The sequence below is a fragment of the Macrobrachium rosenbergii genome, chromosome 4, assembly GCF_040412425.1.
Source record: "Macrobrachium rosenbergii isolate ZJJX-2024 chromosome 4, ASM4041242v1, whole genome shotgun sequence".
Classification (NCBI taxonomy): Eukaryota; Metazoa; Arthropoda; class Malacostraca; order Decapoda; family Palaemonidae; genus Macrobrachium; species Macrobrachium rosenbergii.
Genome location: NC_089744.1, coordinates 49,874,099 through 49,894,098, shown reverse-complemented (window position 1 = coordinate 49,894,098; position 20,000 = coordinate 49,874,099).

The window sequence follows — 20,000 nt, the reverse complement described above, 5'->3', positions numbered from 1 at the left end:
TTAAATTAAATAAACTATCACTATAAGTCAAATTATAATGTCGACACGAGCACACAAACACACACACACACAGATGAATTATCATTCACTATTCCTAAACTGATGACTGGGAACGCAGGATAAGCAAAACAAGAGGTCATGGTAATTATACAAATAGTAGATGAAAACAGCATTGCATTACAACGCAATGAATGTATTAATATATAATATTAATATTATAACCAAAATGTGCCTCTTTCGGAGCTGAATACGAGCTGTCTGGGAAGAAAAGTGCCTGAACTGAATTACTCAACCAACAATGTTTTTTCTGCTCCGTAATGGCTGCGTTGCCAGCTCGGGCAGGACCTTTCATAAAAAAAAATAAGTAACGCTTTCAGTTATGTGAAAAAATATTTGCAGACGTCCACAAGCACGCGCACACACAAACTACATATACATACATTCATATATATAAAATCGAGAAAAGTTTTCCCCCGCAGGAAGTGGCTCCATAGCAGAGACAACAAAACAGCCACTGCCATTCATAGTTTAAACTACTGAGTGGTGGATGAACCAGAAGGCAGAAGACATCCAGAACATTAGCCACTACTACTAATGCATAGACGGTTCGTCATCGGCGGTCGAAACTGCCAAGTTCGCTATTTACCTCAATATCGCAAGTATTCACGATTCATGGGTATCTGCATGTATGTATTCTTCACTAACCTACTATCTTCCATTTGTTTATCATGATAAAAACCATATCAAAACTCTGAATCATCATTCCTCTTTTCCTATCCTTGCTACTACTCCTACATGGTTTCCGTATTATTCACCACTCAATTTTTTTAATCCAAATATACAAGCAATCAGTTCCTCTCAACAGCTTTAACCGTCTTCCTTTTATTTCCATTGACAAAATAATCCCTTCAAACACTCACCCTGTGTCTTCCAGTTTCTCCCACCCTTTTGTATACACCCTGCTACTTTCCTTGCTTGACCTATTGTGCGACTTACCTCTTCTCTCATCCTACCATCATCCACTATATTTTTCCCTTGTAGCTAAATAAAACAACTGTTTCCTTTCTTCCACTATCCATATCCAGTTTCATTGCATCAGCTTCCTGGCTTCGATTATCTTCATAATCTTACTCTTGTTTATATTAGCTTTTACTTTCTCTTCTAAACCAACAATTTTAAATTTTCACTCTAAACAATATAGTCATCCATAAACATCAACGACCTCAAACTTAAATTCCTTTCTCCACATTTTTGCAATTCCCAATTCACAAATACTAAACAGCCATGAAAACATAACACATCCTTGTCACAGATCCTGCATATTCTAACACAAACTTTGTTTTCTTATCACAAATTCTTTAATTGCTCTCGACAACTTGCCTTCCACACTATACTTTTTCAACACCCTTCACTGCCCGACTATCGACTTGATCATTAGTTTTTTTGTGGTCTACACACGATACATAAGCTTTTCTTCCCTTTGATTTCTACTTTCAACGTTTTACAGTTTTCAATAACATACAGTATCAACAAACATCCTTTCTTATCTAATTCACACTGTTCTTCCTCTAACAGTCCTTTTATCATCTACCTAACTCTCCCAATAAGCATCTAAATTTCCCTGGTAAACTAAGAATCAATTTCTTTTGGACCTTTAATTCATCCAGGCATAGGCCTATCTAACAAACTCTGGTAACAACGCAATCACACTTTTGGTATCACACAGTAGGACTGCATTTGATTGATTGACTGAGTATGAAATTTAGGTCTTGAAGACCAAGCGCCGGAACCCATCAGGATTATTCAGCGCCGTAATGAAGGTGAAATATATATATGCGAGAACAATCGTTGGCCGATTGTTCCCTTCTTGCCTCCTCTATTTGTTTTTTCTTTGTTTGGCGAGCTGGCGTCTGTAATGAGGTTCTGCAGCATCAGTCAGGTCCAGGGCAGCAGCAAGTCAGCAGTTGGGTAGCAGCAGCAGGTATTCGTACCTGAAAGTCAGGTTCAGAGCGGCAGAGTCTGTTTTGGCAACAGACAGCAGATTTTGAAGTGGAACCTTCTTTAATGGACACGATGGTTGTTGCATCAACTGTCGCGATCGTCCAGTGTTGGAGGACTGTTCCTGAGGGCTGAGAACGGTTGCTGTATTGGCTCTGTCTTTGTTGTCCATCCGTAGCGAGTCAGTCTGGGAGATGTGTTTATTGCTTTACTGACTGTTTGTATTTTTCATGTGATGTTTATTGCTTTACTGACTGTTCGTATTTTTCATGTGATGCTTTATTTCTTTGCTGACTGTTTGTATTTTTCATGTGATGTTTATTACTTTGCTGACTGTTTATGATTTCTAATTTTTGGCCATTTATTTTACTGACTGTTTAAAGTAATTTTTGTGCTGCTCATCTGTTTGTTTATTGATTTGGTCATTTTAAGTTTTTTTCTCTACTGGACCTGACTCACTTGTAAATTTTGTTAGTAATAAATTAATATTAAGATAAATTTTTGTTTTGTTCTGCTCCTCCCTCCTTTATTTGTCACTTTTCGTCAGTCATTACAGACCAATTGCTTGTTTGTATATCGAACCTGTTGGTCTCGGAAAGATGAGATCATTACATTGGTGACCTTAGGCCAGGGTTGGTTCTATTTTGGCTGACGGGGGTGTGGCAGCATCAGGGGATTATTTTTGTGGTTATAATAAAAAAATTTTTTTGAATTTTTTGTTTGTTTTTTCTGTTAGTTAGGGAGGTGTGAGAACAATCGTTGGCTGATTGTTCCCTGCTTGCCTCCTCTATTTGTTTTTTCTTTGCTTGGTGAGCTGACGTCTGTCATGAGGTGTTCGGCAGATCAGTCAGGCCCAGGGCAGCAGCAAGTCTGCAGTTGGGTAGCAGCAGCAGGTATTCGTACCTGAAAGTCAGGTTCAGAGCAGCAGAGAGTCTGCTTCAGCAACAGACAGCAGATTTTGAAGTGGAACCTTCTGTAATGGACGCGATGGTTGTTACAGCAAATCTGTCGCGATTGTCCAGTGTTGGAGGACTGTTCCTGAGGGCTAGACGGTTGCTGTATCGGCTCTGTCTTTGTTGTCCGAACATAGCGAGTCAGTCTGCAAGATGTGTTTATTGCTTTACTGACTGTTCATATTTTTCATGGGATGTTTCTTGCTTTGCTGACTGTTTGTATTTTTCATGTGATGTTTATTGCTTTGCTGACTGTTTATAATTTCTAATTTTTGGCCATTTATTTTACTGACTGTTTAAAGTAATTTTTGTGCTGCTCATATGTTTGTTACCTGACTCACTTGTAAATTTTGTTAATAATAAATTAATATTAAGGTCACTTTTTTGTTTTGTTCTGCTCCTCCCTCCTTTGTTTATCACCTTTCATCAGTCATTACAGCCCAATTGCTTCTTTGTATATCGAACCTGTTGGTCTTGGAAAGATGAGATCATTATATTGGCGGCCTTAGGCCAGGGTTGGTTCTATTTTGGCTGATGGGCGTGTGTCACCATCAGGGAGCATTTTTGTGGTTGTAAAAAAAAAAAAAAAAAAAAAAAGGTAAATTTTTTTTTTCTGTTAGGTAGGGAGGTTTGAGAACAATCGTTGGCCGATTGTTCCCTTCTTGCCTCTTCTATTTGTTTTTTCTTTGTTTGGCGAGTTGGCGTCTGTCATGAGGTGTTCGGCAGCATCAGTCAGGTCCAGGGCAGCAGCGAGTCATCAGTTGGGTAGCAACAGCAGGTATTCGTACCTGAAAGTCAGGTTCAGAGCAGCAGAGAGTCTGTTTCGACAACAGACAGCAGTTTTTGAAGTGGAACCTTCTTCGATGGACGCGATGGTTGTTGCATCAATTCTGTCGCGATCATCCAAATTTGGAGGACTGTTCCTGAGGGCTAGATGGTTGCTGTATTGGCTCTGTCTTTGTTGTCCGTCCGTAGCAAGTCAGTCTGGAAGATGTGTTTTTTGCTTTGCTGACTGTTCGTATTTTTCATGTGATGTTTTTGCTTTACTGACTGTTTATGATTTTTCAATTTGATGTTTATTTATTTTACTGACTGTTTAAATTTTTCAATTTTTTTTGCTTTGCTGACTTTATGATTTTGTTTATTGATTTATTTTACTGACTGTTTAAGTTTTTTTTGCTCCTGGTTTGTTACCTAACTCACTTGTAAATTTTGTTAATAATAAATTAATATTAAGGTCACTTTTTGGTTTTGTTCTGCTTCTCCCTCCTTTGTTTGTCACCTTTCGTCAGTCATTACAGCCCAATTGCTTGTTTGTATATCGAACCTGTTGGTCTCAGAAAGACGAGGTCATTACAATATAAATTAATGATATTACTGTTAATGAATACGTGAATAATGACACTCTACTAAAATTCAGTGTTAAAATATGAACATAAAAAATGAAGAATGATATTAGATAGAACCAACAAAAAATAAGTATATTTTAAACTTTTATTTTCAAAATATATACTTAGTATAAGAATAAATATGACAAAAATCTTTATTAAATATACTGAAATCATATGTCATTAAAATAACCAAGTTCTTTCAGATAACCCATAAGGTTATCTACCTCAACGACGTCATTTAAAATTTCTAAAATAGTCTTCCCAGTTGGTAAGTACTTTGCCCTAAGGCAATTAAATTTAAGAAAGTGCACCAGCATTTGCTCAACGGATAGCTGACCACCACAGTAAGCACAATTGGGGCACTGGGTCCCTCTAAAATATAGCTATGAGTGAAACGGGTATGGGCAATCCTAAGCCGTGTTAGGACGACCTCAAATTTTCTGTTAAGATTAAAACCCGAACTCCAAAAGATACTTTTTCTAATGTTTCTGTACTTCCTATTTATGGACAAAATAGGGGAAATCCACCTCTGATGCCATTTTGTATGAATGTATCATCTGATAACTGGACGCATATCCTAATGTGGCACCTTATTAGTTAAGAAATCACATCTTGCATCATCCTTTTGCTTTACTATCAGCCAGTTCGTTCCCTTCTAGACCAGTGTGCCCAGGAATCCAACTAAACTTTACTGATTTGTGGTGCACAGAAAGATAAAAAAAAAAAGCCATTCCTGAGCTTTTTGAATTAAAGGATAGGTAGGGTTAAACTTCTTTAGTGCTTCTAAAACACTCCTTGAGTCACTATATATTACTGTGGATTTAAATTTCTTATCAGATGCAAGATTTAAAGCATCAACTATGGCTGCTGCTTCAGTGGTGAATATGGATGAGGAGTCTGATAATTTTTTTATATATGATTCCCCCTCACACACCACTGCACACCCTACTCCATCTTCCGATTTTGATCCATCAGCATAGATTTTCCTGTCATTTATATGCCTCTCATCATGCCCCCAAAACTTGTTTCTGACTTCTTCTTCTGGACAATCTTTCTTCTCTGTCTCTTTAATGCAAACATATATTGTTGGAATAAACCATGGAGGGATAGCATATTATGCACAGTGTCCAATTCCTTAAGCTTAGTCTTTGAAGCAGATGAGTATACTTGGCAACCATAGTCTAACTTAGATATACATACTGCATTATAAAGCTTTAACAACAATTTCTTCTCAGCACCCCAATTAAAATTAGATACTACTTTTAAAATATTTGGTGATCTTTTCACTTTCACTTTTAACTGGTCAATATGATTATTCCAAGTGAGCTTTTCATCGAAGACCATTCCATAAAATTTTACTTTAGTAAAGTAAGGTAAAATAATTCCATTTAAGGTAAGAGTTGGAATGGTTTCCTTAGTTCGGCGTCTGCAGAACCGAACAGCGACAGTTTTAGATTCGGAAAATCAAAATCCTTGCTCATTAGCCCACTTGCTTACTTTATCAATGGCTCTTTGCATGAACCTGCTAGTAGATGCTGCATCATATCCTGTGCAGTACAGAGCCAAATCATCTACAAATAAAGAGCCTTTTACTGGTGTTGATATCTTTTCTAATATTCCATTAATGGCAATAGCAAAGAGGGTGAGGCTAAGGACGCTACCCTGAGGAACTCCCTCTTCTTGTAAGAAAGTTCGTGAGACATGATTCCCAACTCTTACCTTTATATATCTTTCTGATAAAAACGAATTTATAACTCCGATCATTTTTCCTTTAATGCCCATCTTATACAACTTTTTTATAATACCATAATGCCATGTGGTGTCACATGCCTTTTCCAAATCAAAGAAAACTCCTATTGTTTGGCTCTGTTTAGCAAAACCTTGTTGTACTTGGTTTGAGAGCCTGAGTAATGGATCTAAAGTAGCTCTAGTTTTACTAATGGCAAACTGGAATGGGGAAAACAATTTATTTGTTTCTAAGTGCCATACAAGTCTGGTTTTAATCATCTTTTCCATCAGCTTACAAACACAACTGGTGAGAGCATTGTTCTGTAGCTGCTGGGTAAAGAAGGATCTTTCTTTGGTTTCTTCATAGGGAGAATTAATGATAATTTCCAGCTCTTAGGAGCAATACCAGTTTCCCAGATTTCATTTATTATATCTAAAAGAAATTTCTTTGACTTTTCTGGGAGATGTTTCAGCATTTCATGGCGTATTTTATCTTCACCAGGGGCTGATGGTTTGGTATTCTGCAAGGCATCTTTGAGTTCCTGCAGTGTAAATTTTGCACTATATGGTTCAAAATTATTTTCACTTAAATCAGGAGAAATCTGGGCATTTCTAATGTCTTGGAATTCTAGAGACTAGTTCTCACCACTTGATATTCTCAAGAAATGTTCTCCTAATTTTTCTGCGACCCTCTCTTGTTGGGTCATTAGGTCACTATTTATTTTAAAGGTAGGCACAGGTTCAGGGACAAACTTGCCATTTAGTTTTTTAATTTTCTTCCAAATCATTTTGGATGGTGTTTTTGAGCTAAAGCCATTAATGTAGTACATCCGTGACTCTCTTTTTGCTTTTTTAAAATATTTATTTTGCCTGGCCACAGCACATTGGTAAATAACTTTGGCTTGAGCAGTTCCATTCCTCTTATACTTTTTGTAGCATTTTCTAGTGATCTTTCTCATACTACTGCAGGTTTTGTTCCACCAAGGAACTGCTGGTCTAGAGGGCTTCCCTTTTATTGTTGGGATAGAGGCAACTGCACTGTTGATGGTGGTGTCATTGAAGTAATTATATGCCTCTGAGATGGATGAAAATGATTTTACATTCTTGTCCATGAGAAGAGACTCACTAAATTTCTTCCAGTGTGCTTCATCTACCTTCCATTTGGGAGGTGACTCAGAGGGCTGATTCTTAACTGTTTTTATATGAATTGGGAAGTGGTCACTCCCATTTGGATATTCATTTACTGACCATTCATAATCAATGTGAACACTAGATGAGCAAAAGCTCAGATTGGCAGCCAAATAAGTAGTGGAGTAGATGTTATGGTAAGTCATGGCTCCATTACTGAGTATAGTGATATTATAATCATCCATAATACCCTCCAACATCCTACCCTTGGCATCTGTCGTGTTCCCACCCCATATGTGAGCATTAAAATCACCAAGGAGGAGGAAAGGAGTAGGAAGCTGACTGATCAGTAAATGAATATTGTTATAAGTGAAATCCAAATCAGGAAGATGATAGATGGAGCAAACCATAATTTGCTTGTCTAAAATGAAAGTTACTGCTACAGCTGGAGATGAGTATTAATTGATAGCAAGGAGTGTTGCAACGACCTTATGTGCAATAATTGCTGCACCTCCCTTAGCTCTATCTCCGATTGATGGTTGAGAATTATATATGCAGTAATTTAACCAGGATTATATTGTATGCTTCCAAGCTTAGTTTCCTGGAGACACACAATACCTGGACTATGGTCATGGAGTAGTACCTTCAGCTCTTCACTTCGAGCCCTAAGACCTCTACAGTTCCATTGTAGTATTGACGTGAAAACTATTTTTTGCACTTGGTGGAAGGCCCTTTGAATGGACCCTTCTAATTTACTCTCTTTTGTTTATGAGTATTATCAAGAGATGATTTGGAAAGGACTGGTCTTGACAGGTTTGGTTTATTATCTGTTGATTTACTGGTGTCATTTTGTTTCCCTTTCTTTTCAATTTGTTTAAATTCAAGCTAGTTTGTATCTATTACTAAGTGATGCATGTTTAATTGGAGGAGAGGATGAGGGGGGGTGGGGGAATGTTTCCTCTTTTGGTGCTTTTGCTCCTCAGTCTCCATTAAATCAGGTAGAGACTCTGCCTGAGACATTTCCAAGGTGGTTGGGTTAATTGCCATCTTATCTTTCTTGGAGGCTTGTGCTCTAGCCTCAACAGGCCAAGCACCTGACCCAGATGGCCGGGCCACTACCACAGGGGTTGATGCACCTGGTACATTCAAGGGTGCTGCACCCCTAGTAGTAGATAGGGGTTGTGGCTTAAGAACTTGAGCATAGCTTCTAGGTTGTTGTCCTAATTGTCTTTTTGCAAAACCAATACTTATATGCTCTGCATTGGCTTTATTTAGTGCAGACAGTTCAAATTTGTAAATTTCACAATTTTTGTTATTGGATTTATGTTCCAGTCGACAATTAACAAATTTTGCTTTTCTATAACATTCATCATCATCATGATGGACACCAGAGCAGTTTATACAAATTTTAGCATTTTTGCAGTTTTTGATGGGTGGCCAAACTTAAAACAATGATAGCACTGCATTGGTCTTTGCTGGAAAGGACATACTCATACCCTTTCATTTTCAAATATGACATGAGAAGGTGCTTCAGAGTCTACAAAGGTTAAAATGATCATGTTGGCAATAGCTGCCTTTTTCACTCTCCAAACTGAAGTGGGACTCATTCCTAGAATTTCTTCTTCTGTCATGTCATAAATGTCTTTATCAAATAGTCCGCCTCTCCCACAACATGATTATAGTGGCCCAAGTGTACGCCAAACCCGCTTGCTAGGACCAAAGGTATTACGAGAATACTATCAGCCCCACTCTAATCGTGTTATGGGAAAATCGGATAGAATGCCAAGAGTCCTATCCCCAGAACCGGACCCCCTGGAATCGTGGTCCAGCCCTAAATAATAGTTCCGCCTGATATCTTTCAGGTCCAGACATTATCGGGCAGCTGATGGTCCAACCACAGTTCCCATTATTTAGCTTCTGATATAAGCCCAATTCCAGTTATGATATCTTTTCCTGTTTATCAGGTCCAATAAATTTTAGCAAAAGCAGAAAATTCCACAAAATTAATAAAAAAAAATATAATGGTATATGGGACTCTTGGACTCAAACCCGGGAACAGATTCCTGGGGTTCAAGAGCCCCCTCACCACATTGAGGTAGTCACAAATCGAGGGGGGGGGGGATTGCACTTGTAGTCCCCTCAATTGTGGTGTATTTCCACTTTCACTCTCTTAACTTCCCTCAATCAAAAATGTATTCTCAAACTTACACTAACCCTTATCACTCCTTCATTATTCAGTTCTGGCTCTTCTATTTCCACATTTAACAAATCTTCAAAATGCTAACTTCATTGAACTAAGATAGTATTCATGTAAAGGCTCATTTCTCCATTTGTATATTTTATTCTCCAATTCACAATTTTGTTACCCATTTCTCTAAGTACTTACTTCCTGGAAACAATTACTTTTACTCAATAAAGTTATTCTTCACCTGGCTTCTTTTTCTTAGCAACAGTCACCTGATGAATGCATATGAGACGGGCAATGTGTATGTCTTTTCACCTATGTAAAGAAGTGCATCAAGACCTTAGCCTATGATATCTGGTGTGGGATAAGAGATTCAAAGGCTTTATATCTAAGCAAAGGAAACACTCAGAAGGGCAGGAAGAAACACAAGGGCTTATTAACTGCTACAAATTATGGTAATAACTGTATTATACAATGAACATAAAAGAATGAAAGTGAAAGAGAATACTATCTAAAGAGTTTGAAGCTCTATATGGCTGTGTTTGGGTGACATGAAAGGATGGGTTCGCTTGATGGCAAGAATGCAAACATTATTGTCAGAGGAAGAGATGGAGTTTGTTACATGGCACGGAATTCCTGGAGTAAATGGCAAAATTCTTGTGGTAATGGGTTTTGGAAGCTTGATAGTTAGAAATTCACGGTTCCCATCCCCCCAAAATAATAATAATATAGGTACAATTGTGAAGGAGATAACGGTGTGGTAAAGAATTTGCGAGATTATATCCTGGTACAGAATAGATGGAAAAGCAAGTTGATTGTTGTAAATGGTGAGCAGTGCTTGGAAGAACATCTAATCACTATTCAGTTGATGCAAAATTTAAGACAGATAAATAACCATGGAGAGGAATATGTGAAATGTTGCTGTAAATTCAGTTGGTGGTGGTGAGCTGGATAAAAAGCGACAGCATATAAGGAGAAAGTGGATTAACTGTTGGCTAGAGGTCAAGACAAGCAGGTTGAAGGAATAAATGATGAATATGTATAATTTGATGATGGGGTCATAAGGACCATAAGGAGTGTTTATGGTGTCTAGAAATGTATAAAGAGTGAATTAAAACTGTATGACTAAGGAGGAAATAAAGGATTTAGTGAACGAAAGAGGTTAATGCAGTCCTGGGTTGAAGGAGAGAGATTTCTGAAGATTTGTGAATGTGGGGGATAAATCAGAAGAAAAGCTGAATGCAGAAGAACTGAAATGGTTAGTGTAAGGTGCTTGCAAAAGTTAGCGTTAATAATGTACAGTGAACAATTAACAGTAGAATGAAAAGAGAACAAGAGTTGATGGGATTACATTTGAGATGCTGTGGTACAGTGGTGATACTTTAAAAACTAGTGTTTGTATGGTAAGTTTCGAAGGAAAGGTTCATAGGAATGAATAAGAAGAGTAATTGTTTCACTGTAAAAAGGTAAAGTTGATGGAAGATACTGTTATAATTAAAGGGACAAAACATTATTCAGTATATCAGATGCGTGGATGGTAGGATTTTAACTAAGAAAATAAAACAGATAATATAAAGCTTGACATGAGAATGACAGTATGGATTACATATGGAAGAGAGTCTGTGGATCAAGTGTTTACAACAAATGAATGAATGTCAAGGGAATGTACAAATCATGCATCACCCTATTAAAAAAGCATATGATATAATAGACAGAGAGGTAATATGAAAAGTGTTGCTACTATATAACATACAAGATTAATTAACACCAAGCAATTAGAAAGTTTTACAAAAGGCAGTGAAGAGTTTGCTAGAATTTACAATTTAGGAAAATCGCTGGTTTGGTGCAAAAGTAGGTCTGAAGTAAGGCTGTTATGACTCCACGCCTGTTCAGTATCTTTCAAGATACATGTAAATGTAAAGTTCTGGGATAATGAAATGAGTTATGAATAGAATGGCAAATGGTCGATGTTACAAATAATACAGTGCTGACTGAAGACAATAAAGAGATACTATAGTCTAGAACCAAAAGCCTGCTACTGTTTGCAAGAGGCAAAATGTCCACAGTAAAAGTGAACAAAGTAAAGTTCGAAAGTATATGAAAGCAGAAAATGGAAAATTTAAAGTCAATGTAGATGGTGGAAGAATGAAAGCAGTTAATTCATAAAAGTAATTGGGGGTAAATGCATACGATTATAGGATGAAAGAAAATGTGAGTAACAGAACATGTTAGCAAGAAAAGCAGTTTGATATTTTCAAAAGATGGAAAGAAACTTGAACAGTTTATGGATTTAAGTAGGAATGAACAAATGGTTTGCTGAACTTACTCTCCATTATGGAAATGTAGTGTGGTTGCTGAATGCAAATGAAAGAAAAAAGGCGAATCTACTAAAATTAATTGCTTGCAGAGTATGTGGTGCAAGGAGTGCTGAAAGGGTAAGAAATGTGGGGTTAAAAAGAAGTAGTGGTAAAAAGGCTAGTATAGGAGACAAGATGGATTAGAGTACTTCAAGATGGCTCGATCATGTGAAAAGAATGGAGGACACTATGTCGGTGAAAATACGTGTGTAATTCTGTATAATTCAGAAGTGCTAAGAAAAGGAAGAGAGGCAGAACTAGGGTTGAATAGTTGGTGTGACAGAGGTATTGAAAAGAAATGGCCTGAATATCCAAGCTAGGCATGTGCAAGGAGTTCAACAAGCTGCATATGAGCATTTGTTATGGGTAGGATACTTGGCTAATTTTGAGGCAGTGATTTATCAACTGGCCACATTCACTAGCAATCAGGATTGAAGCACTGTCAATTGAAATATATGGTTTTGTCGTATTAATAATGTTTTTATGGGCATTTCAAAATTCAAAGTAAAAAATGAATGTCGGGGACTTTTAAGAATACAAATATGCAAGTCCAAGGAATAAAAATAGGCACATGCGAGTACTATTGAGTGAAGCAAAAACATTAGAGACCATGGTAAATTTAAATGGTCCAGGAAAGGAAAAATCTTTGAAGATGTTTTACAAAAACATTTTGATTGTTGGAAATGTAGGCATTTAAACTTGAAATTTTCCCAAGTATTCTTGGGAAAAGAAAACTGTGAGGAAAACAGTTTATGGTGATAAGGACTAGACGGAAGTTCGAGTTGATGAATATCACAAAAATGGGAGAATTGTTAAAAGTAATGCTCAATAAAGGTAGTCAAAAGTCACAATAGTGTACCAAATAAAAATAAAAAATGGGCTTAGGTTAAAGATACTAAATTCAAATGGATTTCCATTAATTACACAAATCACAGCGTCTTTAAGGAGTACCAGTGAAGACAAATAGTAAAATAGTAAAATGGAATAAAAGAAAGACATGGTGGAATAAACAAATGACAGGTTCAATAAAAGGAAAAAGTTGAAAGTTGACGCTCAAATGCAGATGCATTGCAGACGGAAAGATTGTACGAAGTACACAAGATACTAAATACAGTAGTCAATGACATAATTCAAGAGAAAATGTAATAACAAACAAACGGAAAGTCTGGGGTGATTCTACATAACTAATTTAGGGGATAATGTTGTACTAAAAGGTAATAAATCCAGTGGAAAAGCTATAATGACCAAATGGATTTCAGAGTAGAAGATGCAAATGGGGCAATGCTCTTAAAAAAATACGGACCTATACTGATGGAGTGAATATTGTGACAAGTCTAGAATGTGGAGAATAGAGGAGAGGCAAAATTGAATGCTATGAGGCTGGAAGTTCATGTAAATATCAGAATGCTTGTGGATGTGACTGTTGATGATGTGAGGAGAATAACTATCCGCTGATGAGAAGAAAGGCATCAGGAATTTATAAGATTAAAAGAGAAACTGTTTATGGTGGTGGTGTGTGTGTGTATGTGTGGCTGACCAAACTTAAGTCTGGATGCAAGTAATATTCCATAAAGAACGATCAGGATAAATAATGGTTTCCTTGTATCAGTTAAAGGTATCACAAGTTTCTGAATAATTTATTGAAACAATTTTATATAGGTTAAGACAAGGAGAACACTTATTATTATATAATTACCAGATAAAATTTCAATTAAAATAAGGAACTGATGTGATGAGGAGAGTGTTGAGAATGTAAATCTTTAACGATAATTTTGTATGATGAAAAATGGTTTACTTAGCATAGGTAAATGGGATAGCAATGGGCTTCATGAAACAGTGAGTCTCAGGGAGGGAAAAGTGAGGCCAGGATGGTAGAGGAATGAATTTCAGTCTGGGCGATGAAAGAAAGGAAATGGTGATTCAAATACTCATTGATGAGTAAATATAACGGGTGATAGTATGATTAGGGATGATGATAACCACTAAATCATAATGTGACATAAATAAAAAGAACTGTGCAAAAGACCTGAAGGAGAACAAGATAATCTATAGAATTCAAGTTGTGATGTGCGAAGGAATTCTTGAGTCAGCTCTCGTTCATGGAAGTGAAGAGTGAATGCACAATGCAACAGCCGGAAGCAAAGGCGGAAGCTATTCATATGAATCTTTGGGGAGTAGCTGTGGATTAAGAGGGGGTGACAGTGGTAAGAAATGTAGAGATACAACGAGGACAGGGTAAAAAGTACTATAAGTGGCTTAGTTACGCGAAGGAGAAATGAGGTGTAGACAAGAGGTTCATTAAAATGATATTGATTAAAAAGAAACACGACTCGGAACTTTTGTTAGGAAAAAGGAGAGGTAGACAAGGAAAATGACTAGATGGCGATGAAAGGGAAGGAAAAACGAAAGGAACTTAATATCTAGAAAGCAGCAGGATTATGTCCAAGGAAATTTTATATTGGGCTTTAAGTGAGGAAGGGCGGCTTTCTGCTGACAGGCCTTATGTTTAAGTCGATGAAGTGCCTGATGTTGTGGAAATATTCTGCACAAGGGTTCATCCTTGACTTCGCATTTCAAGGATGAACGTGGCAGTGGCTGTTTTCGTGTTCCTCTGGAGCCACTGTTATGATAAATGTCTTATATATACATAAAGACATACAGTACATACATACAAATATATATATACAGTGTGCATACATACACACACAAACACACACACACACACACACACACACACATATATATATATATATATATATATATATATATATATATATATATATATATATATATATATATATATATATATATTTCTTTTATAGGATTTTTTAGTGAGAGGAGAGACCACAATAACAACCACATTCATTGTTTATCTACGGAATAGTGCAGCCCATCGTGCATGAATGCATGCAGGCTGGCACACGCACATGCAAGCATAAAATGCATTGAAATGATTTTTCATATTATCCCATAAAGCAAGGTGGAACGGAGAGCCGCTTGAAACCCAATACCATGACAGCACCTAATAGAACAAGGTTATGGCACAAAGCATGACGTAATTCAAGCAAGATGTAAGTGACAGCGTACACGGAATCCTTCATTTTCCAAATGTTATGAGAGAGAGAGAGAGAGAGAGAGAGAGAGAGAGAGAGAGAGAGAGAGAGAGAGAGAGAGAGAGAGAGAGAGTGTATTAATGCGAAACAAGTATGTTTATCAAAAATACCTCCTTATAAATAAAAATTTTAGAAGAGTAAAATTATTATATATCTAATACATGATCCAAAATAACTAAGAAATATAGTTTTTCTCGTGCAATAAACCTCGAGACTAGTTTCAATGTGGTTCCTTGGGGGGAGTGGACCAAGCATTAGGATGCAACAAATGATTTCCTTACTAATTACTAAATTCAGTTCATATTCAAAAATTATTTTGTTTTTCACAAATTTTCTCCGGAATTTTGTCTTTCACGGGTGGTTATACACTTATTTCTCATGAATTCTAACATATTGTCATAATACTATCAAAGAACTTAACTTCATCATGCCTAATGCCGTCACTACTATGATATTCTCTTTATTGACTAATCTCAATCTCAAATCATTGATCCATAACGTTTTCCTTGTAGAACAATCTCCTCTAGGCATTCAACTCCTGAACTTTCAAGGATATGTCAATTATCCCTGAAAAAAGGCAAACTTGGAATCTTTGTGGACTAACAACATATAAACTACGAAGCCAGACCCTCTCTGACTTGTCAATATATTCTGGAATTTAACTAACACACGAGCAGCTTTATTTACATACGGGATAAATCTAAGTTATATGTAATCACTGGATTAAAGATTCATTACTAATAAGACACAGCAATGTAAACTGAAGACCACTGAAAATATCTCTACGTTATTTACTTTTAATTAATGTAGAGATATAGTTTATGAATTAATTATACCGAATCTTCCTGAGATGCCTACCAAGATAAATAAATCGACTACGAAAAATGTTCTTGGCTAATTGGAATTGTAGAGGTACCCATTTCACTCGTTCGGGTGACCATCGCTACACATGACATGACATGACATCATATCCCATATACTGTATATGCTAAAAACGGATCAGCAATCCCTCATTTGTCCCTTCTGAGGTAGCTCTTTTCCCTCTACCGCCATTCTTTGGATTCCTTTTCCACGCCCTACCTTCTCCAGTGGCACTAACATTTCTTCCATTCGAGAGTCAGCTATACCGTTTGCTTCCATCTAAAATTCTCAGTTCCGCTGGACTGCGGAACAGTCTCCTTGAGGATGTTGTGCAATTAGAACTTCAAAAGCTGAAGCGAAGATGCAATAAGTTACTACCCGAAAACAATTCGCCTAATATTTTACACATTTATTTTTATTGCTATCTATTCATTTATCATTTTATTTATTTATCTTTTTCTAATCATGAATCTCTTCTTTCTGTATGTCCTATTATCTTCTGTAACTAATTTCAATTGAACACTATGTTCTTCGGAAGCTTGAATTTCAAGTCAATGTCCCCTGCAGGATTGTTCTATATGAATAATGATTTATATTCTGAATAATAATAATAATAATAATAATAATAATAATAATAATAACAGAGGGCTCATTCATCACTGCACCGAACCCACCAGAGACACTGCGCATTTGCCTCTTGTAAAGCACACGCTCCTGCACATCCTTGATATGAAGGCTGTTCCTTTCGTGTGTCTTTCTCAGGTCTTCTATCTAATCGTTTGTAGGTCTTCCTCTCCTATTCCCCTCTAACAATTTCAAATCATATACTCTTTTCACAAACCTATCATACTCTACTCAGCTCTTTCTGTCTATCCCCCCATTTCAGCAATATCAGTTTTTGCACACCATGTATACTACGCACAACAGTTCATCGCAACATATTCACACTGCTTTTCTTTCTTTTGCATTCAGCATCTACTCTTACCTTCTCTAAAGGAGAACTGATTGAACAGTCCATTCATACATTTTCAACTTGGTTTCCAGAAACTAAGTTTTTTTCCCAATTCTTTCCTTCACAATCAAAACCATCTAAGATCAGAGTGCTCAATATTTCCACTGAACATACTTTCTTTGTCAACCTTTCAATTCTGCTTACATCATTTTGTAAACTTTACAAGCAATTCATCCCAGCATATTACACTTTTTCTTTCATTCGCACTCATCATCCATACTTTGCTTTTCATTACAGAGCATTGGCTCAACAACCTCCCCATTCATTCCCGCCTTGGCCCAATCTTTAACTACACACCCAGGTACCTTTCAACAAATAATAAATCAACTGCTTTCATTCCTCTAACATCACTATTAATACTCACTGCCCAAACTTCTCGCTTTTCATTTACCCTGTAGACTTTACTCTGCCTTACATTTATTTTCACTTTCTCTTATCTCAAACACTTTCAAACTCCATTTGTTCATTAATCTTATTTTATACAGGTGATCTTATTCTCACTTGCTCACCGTCTCTCCTCTATTCCTCACTTTGTTTTCTCTTTCTATTTCAACACTATACCCATCTTCTTAGAAAGTTGCACTTGGTCTCCGTCTCCTCTTCTATAAAGAAACTACACCTCAAATAATTTCCTGTTTCCTTCTGCTAAACCTCTCATTTCTTCATCCCAACACTTACTGTTTTTATTCTCTCTTTCTAACCTCTGATACCTTAAAATTCTCCCTATTGCTACATCCTCCACCTTTCTTGTCCTTGAACGAAGTCTAAAATTGATCCATTGTCGCCATAGGAGTTCCTCTCACTTTCTTAACAATAACACACACAGACACGCTTCTCCCTTCTTTCTCAAACACAGTTATAGCTAGTAACCTTTGTCTTAACCACAAAAAGAACAGATATACTCCAGACACGCTGCTCTCACCATAAAGTTCTTTTACTTCGTACTCCATCTACTCTGTACTAACACCGTCATTTTCTCCTTTCCTAGTATATAGTATGTATAAATATTTTTTCAAACCTTTCCAACAATCAAGTCATCTCCAGACATATTTCCACAAAAACTCTCTTAAATCTTACTCAATTCATAATCTCCATGACTGCAAACAATTCCGCCTGTTTCTCAGCCAAATACTTTTGCATTTACTTGCCAAGCACAACCAACCTTTTATAGCCTTCCTACCTCCAGTCACTTACAGGTTCACAGTCTCTCAAAGTGATTCTCAGTCACTCTCATTCCTGTCAGTTCGAAGTCCTTATACACTCACTATCAAAGCTTTTTTTCCTGTCACAATCCCCCAAAAATATTACATTATATATATACTTAAAATTTACCTACCGAAACATAAATGAACCACAGTGCAAAAAACTTATGCAACATCAGATGCTTCTTGCGCCTCCACAGAAGAATCATCAGCAGTGTACACACTGCACCATACACCTCTATCCTGCACAATGTCTCATTTCCTTGAGGTTAGTCACTTCCTGTCTAATGTATCTTCTACACCATACATCTAACACTTCCTAGGTCTTCCTCTACTCTACATTCCTTACATTCTGAATTGTTCGCTGTTCGCTCTATCTTTCATTCCTTCCAGACATGACACCGAACTATCTCGAATACTTCGATATATACTTTCGCCTTTGCACACTTTTCCTGCTCCTTCTACATATCTCCACAAGCCTTACCTTTTTCAGTTCTTATGCAGCACATACTACAAAAACTATTCATCTCTACAACATCTACGCTTATTTCATATTTTCAATCAACAGAGGAGAGTTGGCTCAACAATATATTGATCCATTTCAATATCTGCTTCCATAGAAATTCTAAGTTTCCACTTAGTCTTCTGCTAACAATCTGTTACCTATTCTATTCTGTAATTTCTCTCGCACCCTACCATCATCCAGTATATTTTCTCAAAGTTAAATATACAAATCTACTGTATCCAATCTTCCATCAACCAAAACAACATTCATTGCTTCATATTCTTTGTTTCAATTTACTCTTGCAATCATTATTCTCAGCTCCCTCGTTTTTGCAGGCCCTTTCAAAGTCTTTCACTAGTCTCTGTAGTTTCTCTGCACTATCCCAATCCATGCAGTACCTTGTACGAACATTAGCAAACCCGTATCCCTTTCTTGAACTAACTTCCTGTCCCAAAACTTTCCACCTGCGTCCACTGTTCATTCTGTGACTTCTTGCATCGCTCCTTCCAAAACAATAATAAACATTCATAGGGACATAAAAAAAAAGTCTCAAGACCAAATTTTACGCAGAAAATTTCACTCTCCGCTTTCAAAATAACACAGCCTTCACTTCCATCATAAAAACCTTTCATCAATCTACAGTATATCACATTGCCTTTCTATCAACTACCAAAATCTTTCACTAGTTTATAGAAGTCGCATATAGCATCTCCGTTTTACATTCAAACTACTCTCATAATACTTTCTAAAGAAACACGTGATCCACACCTGATTTCTGTTGAAAATCTCAATGTTCTATGTTCTTCCGTTATCAATCACACTGTTATCTGTCTTACTTCTCAATCCAGTTCAACCATGCACCTACCTGGGCATACTGACTAATATTATGCAACTATGATTCTTACAGTTTCCTCTACCACCCCCTAGTTCTTCGTTGGACTGGTCGGTACCGTTCTCGGCTAGCACTCTGCAGGGCCCGCGTTCGAATCTCTGGCCGGCCAATGAAGAATTAGAGGAATTTATTTCTGGTGATAGACATTCATTTCTCGGTATAATGTGGTTCGGATTCCATAATAAGCTGTAGGTCCCGTTGCCAGGTAACCAACTGGTTCTTAGCCACGTAAAATACGTCTAATCTTTCGGGCCAGCCCTAGGAGAGTTGTTAATCAGCTCAGTGGTCTGGTTAAACTAAGGTATACTCAACATTTTTCTCTACCACCCTAAGTCTGATGCATTATCAAAAATAGTTTGGGGATAAGATACTTTCACCTTTGCACACTTTTCCTGCTCCTTCTACATATCTCCACAAGCCTGGTGTACTTCCTCACTCTGGTTACGCCCCAACACAGATAACTAGAAATCTTTCCTTTTCAAAACTCACCTTATGGCAGGTCACTCAATCACACTTTAACCACCGCACCACCGCATCTCGATTGTAACCCCACAGATCCAGGCACGTTTCCATTCTTCAACCGCTCAATTGTTCTCCTAGTTTCCTCAACAATAACTTCCACGCGCACTCTTAAACTGGCTCTAACCCTTCAAAAAGCTCATTCCTCTGGCCCAT